Below are 6,000 nucleotides of genomic sequence, written 5' to 3'. Positions count from 1 at the left end.
CAATGCTTATTCCTTCCACTCTTTCAAAAAGTCCTAGATGATGACACAGATGAATGACAAGAGAAGAAAGAGAGTCTACATACAAGCAATTAACCAATTAATGGTCTGGTGGAACCATACTTGCTACCTACTGATGCATAATAGATTGTTCCAAAGCATAATGGCAGAAAAAAGTAGTGCTGTAACCATGATATCTATAGTATCACTATACCAAAGACAATAATGCGCATTGAACGGAGACTTATTTGGTTCATGGTTCTATAGGTTAAGAAGTCCAAAATCTAATGACCATACCTCCTAAGGGCTTCCTGCTGCTCTCCTGGGAGGAAAGATCAATGACAGAGCAAAGAAAGAATGGGGCTGAACTTACTCGCTTCCAAGATGACAAACCTACTCCCTAGATAACACTTATGAGAGCTGAACCCCCCCAGCACGATCACCTGCTGAGGGTTCCACCTCTAAACAGTGTTGCACAAAGGACTGAGTCTCCACTACAGGAACTTAGAGGATGTATGCACTCAGCAGTTGCCAACCCTGTGGCCAGAACTGGGTTCGTTGGCCAGGTGTGGCTGGTCTATGGGTTCTCATGAGTTCACAGTCAAGACTGCAGCTGTAGTCTATCTGAAAGCCCCAACAAAGCATCCACACCCAACACTCGCTTAGCCTTGACCCCATGCTATAGGTGTCCTGCATTGTGGTTTGCTTCCTCCAGATTCCAAAAGAGAATCAAAGAAGTGCTCACTATAAAAGCATGTTATTTAATCAGCTGATGTCAGCATTGACCTGCCACCACTTGGGGGTTACAGAGTTAGTTTGTTCTTTTATTTCTACAGATAGAAAATTAGTCCCTTGAAACTAAATGTCCAAATGGTATGGATGAAAGATAGATGTGCCCACCGACATCCGAGTTCAAGTCCCAGTTCTCTCATTCACAAAACCTCTTTAGACACATTATACCGAGTCTCAGAGCTCCCTTGCCTAGGAATCTACGAGACTTCTACTTTTCAGGGTAACCATGAGAATTAAATGTATGAAACAAATCCAGTCTTTGACACATGATGAAAAGTACATTGTCTCATGTCTCTAAAAGAATTTCCTATTATTCTTTGTTTCTATCATGCAATACAGTCTTATTAAATGATGATTAAATGATCCATGTAATATAGTTATTAATAACCATACCAATTTATCCAATTAAAAGTTTTAAGTCCTTTTTTATTGATAACCAGAAAAGAGTAGACTTGTGCCTCTGGAAAATCTCTTGGCTCAGGGATACTAATCTTTTTTTAAAAGCAGAAACCACAAAGACGATATTTACATCAGAATTAAATGAGGGTCAAAGTGGCCTTGAAACATTTATTCCTGGCAGAGCACAGTAATTGTTTTAAATATAACATGCTATTAATTTGCTTATATCTTTTCTAGTTATTTTGGTGATTATTTTGTTAATACATCTAGACCATGGCCAAGTTCATGGAAATCTCAAGACTGCTGTGGGAAATGCTTAAGCAAACTGCCTAAGCAACTGCAAGACAGAGTCAGAACAAGCTGACATTGCCTTACATTTCACTGATGGGTAGATAGACAGACAGACATAGTAGATAGAGAGATAATGGATGATTGATAGATGATAGATAGATAGATAGATAGATAGATAGATAGATAGATAATGGATGATAGATAGATAGATAGATAGATAGATAGATAGATAGATAGATAGATAGATAGATAGATAGATAGATGAGGAGGCTGGCATGGAGAGAGATAAAATAAGCACATAATATATAGAAATAGGTAGACAATAAGTAGGGGATGAAAGTTATAAAAAGTACTTTAATCCAAAGGAAGACATTATCAGAGTCAGCAAAGTGAGCACACGGGCTTATGCACACTGCATGACTGTAAACAGCTCTGTCTCTCGGCCAAATGGTGAATTCCATCTTTAGCATACAGGTGCTTGGGAATACATTTCTTGCTCAAATAATGGTACTCAGTTTATCCACCTGGCCAAGAAGGAGTGGAGATTAACTAGGCGCATGAATATGACTCTAACACTGTACAGACTAGTATTATTTCTTCAGAGCTCCAGAATGGGAAGTAGTAAAGAACTGGGTTCCTAGGATGAGCGCAAGTATTTCATTTATACATTAAAGCCTCACTTCAGACTTTGGGTAGATTACAAAAACAAAAGCAATGCTATCGTGTCTACTTTCAAGATAAACAACTCAGGGTTAACCACAAAAGAATGTCAATATCAGCAAAGAGAGCTGGTGGTCAGAAATACAAATAAATAAAATCATGTGTGCATGTATGCATGAATGTGTATGTGCGCGTGTGTGTGTGTGTGTGTGTGTGTGTGTGTGTGTGTATGAAATGAGCATAGAGGCAAACTTCCCAGAAGAACTAAGAGGCATAGTGGGAAGGGGAGGTGAGAATAGAGAACAGTGGGACACGGCGGGAAGCATTGTTAAAGTGTATTGACTACTACATGGAAACATCTTTACGTGCTCTGTGCAATGGATACACGGCCATACAAAGGAGAGCGGCAGAGACAGAGACGACAGGACGCAGCATTATCAGGAGCATCCTGTGTCAGGGACATGCCTTGGATGATCAACCTGCTTTACCATTCCTCCTCAGTTCTCATCCTTTGTTCTGCCATTTTCTCCCTTCCCTTCTCTACTTCTGGTCTACCTATTATTTTCTTCTTCCTCAGAGCTCCTCCCAATTTTATCCCCTCCCTAGCAGGCGGTAAGAACAGCCATTCTCTTCTCAGACTAACAAAGACAGTAAAGGACCCTGGCTGGTCCAGACCAAGTGTCTCCTGCACAGTCCTCCAAGACAGGGATGTTCCTGCCTGGAATCAGTTCATTGTCTCACAAGAAGACACAAAGCATACCAGAGCCCAAGCTCTGGGCTCCTCCTAAAATACCCTCCAACTTTCTGGTTCCCAGCCCTACACATAAGAAAATGTGTGACTTTGTCTTGTCCCTGGGAAAAATCCATTCTGTCCAAGTCGACAGGAATCCTGTAAAACTCATCAGAGACGGTGCCAGTTATTTGAAGCAGAATACATCAATATCCATAGTTATCAACGTTTTTTAAGCGGTCTTGAGTCTCAGGAAAGGGAGAGAATCAAATCGTCAATCCTGAGAAGCTTGCAAGCACCGTTACTCATGCTAAAGAAAATGTATCCGGTTACAGCAGAGGAGAAGTGAGGACTCCAGCTGATCACCAACGCCTCTTCAATAAGAACATAGCCAGATGACATTTCTCAGCTTCCTCGGCAGATACTGCTTCTCCAAAAACAGCTTGTAATTGCAGATTACTTATCTGGCATGCGTGTGGCCCTGAATCCAATCCCCAACACCACAAAAGATAAAATAAAATCAGCTTTATCTGAATACACAGAAACTTCTCATATTGAATGTATATAATTTCTCATACTGAATGTGTATAATTTGATAGGCTGGGGAACATGCATGCACCCACGAAGCTACTACCACTATTAAATTGATAGAGATTTCCATCATTCTGAAGAAAATGGTCCTGTTTCCTTTGTGAGGTTTGGTTTCTCTCTGGTTTTGGAGTTTGGGTTTAGGTTGGTTGATTTCTGTGTGTGTGTGTGTGTGTGTGTGTGTGTATTCATGCATGCCTCTCTGTGTGTGTATGTGTGTGCGTGCATGCACACCTCTGTGTGTGTGTTTGTGTGTGTGTGATTTAATAGCAAGGCCATTTAACATGAGATATATCCTTGACAAACATCCATCAACAGATATTAGAAAAAGAAAGTGGAGATAAATGGATACAAATATTGATAATACATGTGTGATTAACAGATTTCACAAAGAGAGATATGCATACAGTGTAAATCAACCTTTGACAAGAAAGTCATCCTGCCATTGGTGACAATGGAGAATATTTATGCTAAGTGAAATATGTCGATCACGTGTGGACAAACTGTATAGGATTCCACTTACAAAAGGGACCCAGAGTAACCAGACATGTGGAAGGAGAGAATGTAACGGTGGCTATGGGACAGAGGAAATGGGCAATTGTTTGGCTGGCATGACGGCATGACGTCATCACGCAGAACCAGGCAGCTGTAAAGAGCAGCTGTCCAGCATGTTGCGGAGAGTGAGCAACGCTGCAGAAGTTTACTGAAACATTCCTTTCAATGAACCGCAGTCTGGCCAGTGCCGTGAGGAAGACAGAACTGGCTCTCATAATCTTGGAAAGCGAGATGTCCCACAGGCTGCTGCCTGCAAGCTGAAGTCCGGGGTGGGGGGGGGGGGAGCTGGTGATGTAATTCAACACAAGCCTGAAGGTCTGAGAACTGGGGAAACGATGGTGTGTAAGTCTATATACAGGTCCAGCTAGGACGAATGAAGAGGAGAAGGGGGCGTAGCTCCTCCCTCCTCCGCTTTCCTGATTACCCAGTCACTTATTAGGTTAGACAACACCACATGCATGGGGAAGTCAACGACCTTTACTGAACCTGCCGTCAGTCTCATGCAGAAACAGTACTTAACCTCCAGTCCCCGTGGCCGCATCAGGGTGACGCTTGTCACTAACTCGCCAGCAAGTCTTCCCTCGTGGAGCTCAGTCTGCTACCTGCAGACAATGACATATCTGTCCTCCTCCCAAGTTCCCTTTCTTTTTTTAATGTTTCAATTACTGGGTTCGTAGCATGCTGAATGTTATTTCCTAAAGTTAAATCTGAATTAACCTGGGGAATTCTGTAGTCTCATTGATGATTTTTTTGCTATTTTTTTAAATGTATTTCAAATTGAAATAGAGTTCCATCATCTCCTCTTTTCCTCTCTCCAGACCCTCCCAGGTATCCTTCTTCCAGCACGTCCCATGCCCCCTCTCTAGTTGACACCGTCTTTTTCTTAGATTATTATCATTGTTGCATATGTACATATATGTATGTATATTTCTATGAAAATACATAAATAGCTGCTGAGCCCTTTTTTTTGTTTATGTGTATATGGTTATATGATTTCAGGGCTGACCACTCTGCACTGGACAGCCAAGAAGGGGGCTCATTCCTAGGACAGGCTAATAAGAAAATTGCATCAAGATAACACACATTTTTTGCTGTTGTTTCCATAAGACTCAGCTTTTCCTCCCTGGTCCCCATTTCTTCTTTGCATCTAGTATACAAGTGATGGGGATCATTCCCCTCACCCATGCTTTCTTTCAGCTGGTCCTTCTCCCTCAGTCTCCTACCCCATTCCTGTGTCCCGTCCACTTTGATCTCTTAAAAACCTACAGCGTTTAGCTAAAAATCCCCCACCCCTAAACTTACTACCTTCCAAAATCACTACCAGGATACCTTGCTTGCATGAATCTGGTCTCACCGCCTTATCTTTCTACGGAATTGCTGTCCTGGAAACTGTTTACAATAGACCTTGTGAAGCTGGACCTCTGCTGCCCCCTGGTGGTGATACTCAGCAGCTGTCCGAATCTGCTAACTCTGAAACTCTCTTTCCAAAACAAAACTGAAGGGAGGGAACACCATTTTTATTTATCTATTTAACTTATTTTACATCCCGACGGCAGTTTCCCCTCCCTCCTCTCCTCTGACTCCCTCCTTCAACTTCACCTCCCGCCATCCCATCATTCACTCCTACCTTCTGTTTAGGAAAGGGAAGGCCTTCCATGGATATCAGCAAAGCATGGAATATCCAAGTTGCTGTAAGACTAAGCACCTCCCCTTGTATTATGGCTGGCCGAGGCAATCCACTTTGAGAAACAGGTTCCCAAGAGGCAGCCAAAGCATTAAGGACAGCCCCACAAGTAGACGAAGTTATACAAGTGTCACATATGCAGAGAGAGAGAGGGCCTAGGTCAGTCACGTGCAGGCTCCAGGGTTGTTGGTTCAGACTCTGTGAGTTCCTATGAGCCGGGTTACTTGTTTCTGTGGGTTTGCTTGTGATGTCCTTGACACCTTTGGCTCCTTACAATCCTCCTCCCTCTCTTCAGCAGGATTCC

The sequence above is a fragment of the Alexandromys fortis genome, unplaced genomic scaffold (assembly GCF_014885135.2).
Source record: "Alexandromys fortis isolate MF-2015 unplaced genomic scaffold, M_Fortis_MF-2015_v1.1 scaffold_0, whole genome shotgun sequence".
NCBI classification, from domain to species: Eukaryota; Metazoa; Chordata; class Mammalia; order Rodentia; family Cricetidae; genus Alexandromys; species Alexandromys fortis.
This window is presented reverse-complemented; position numbering follows the sequence as displayed.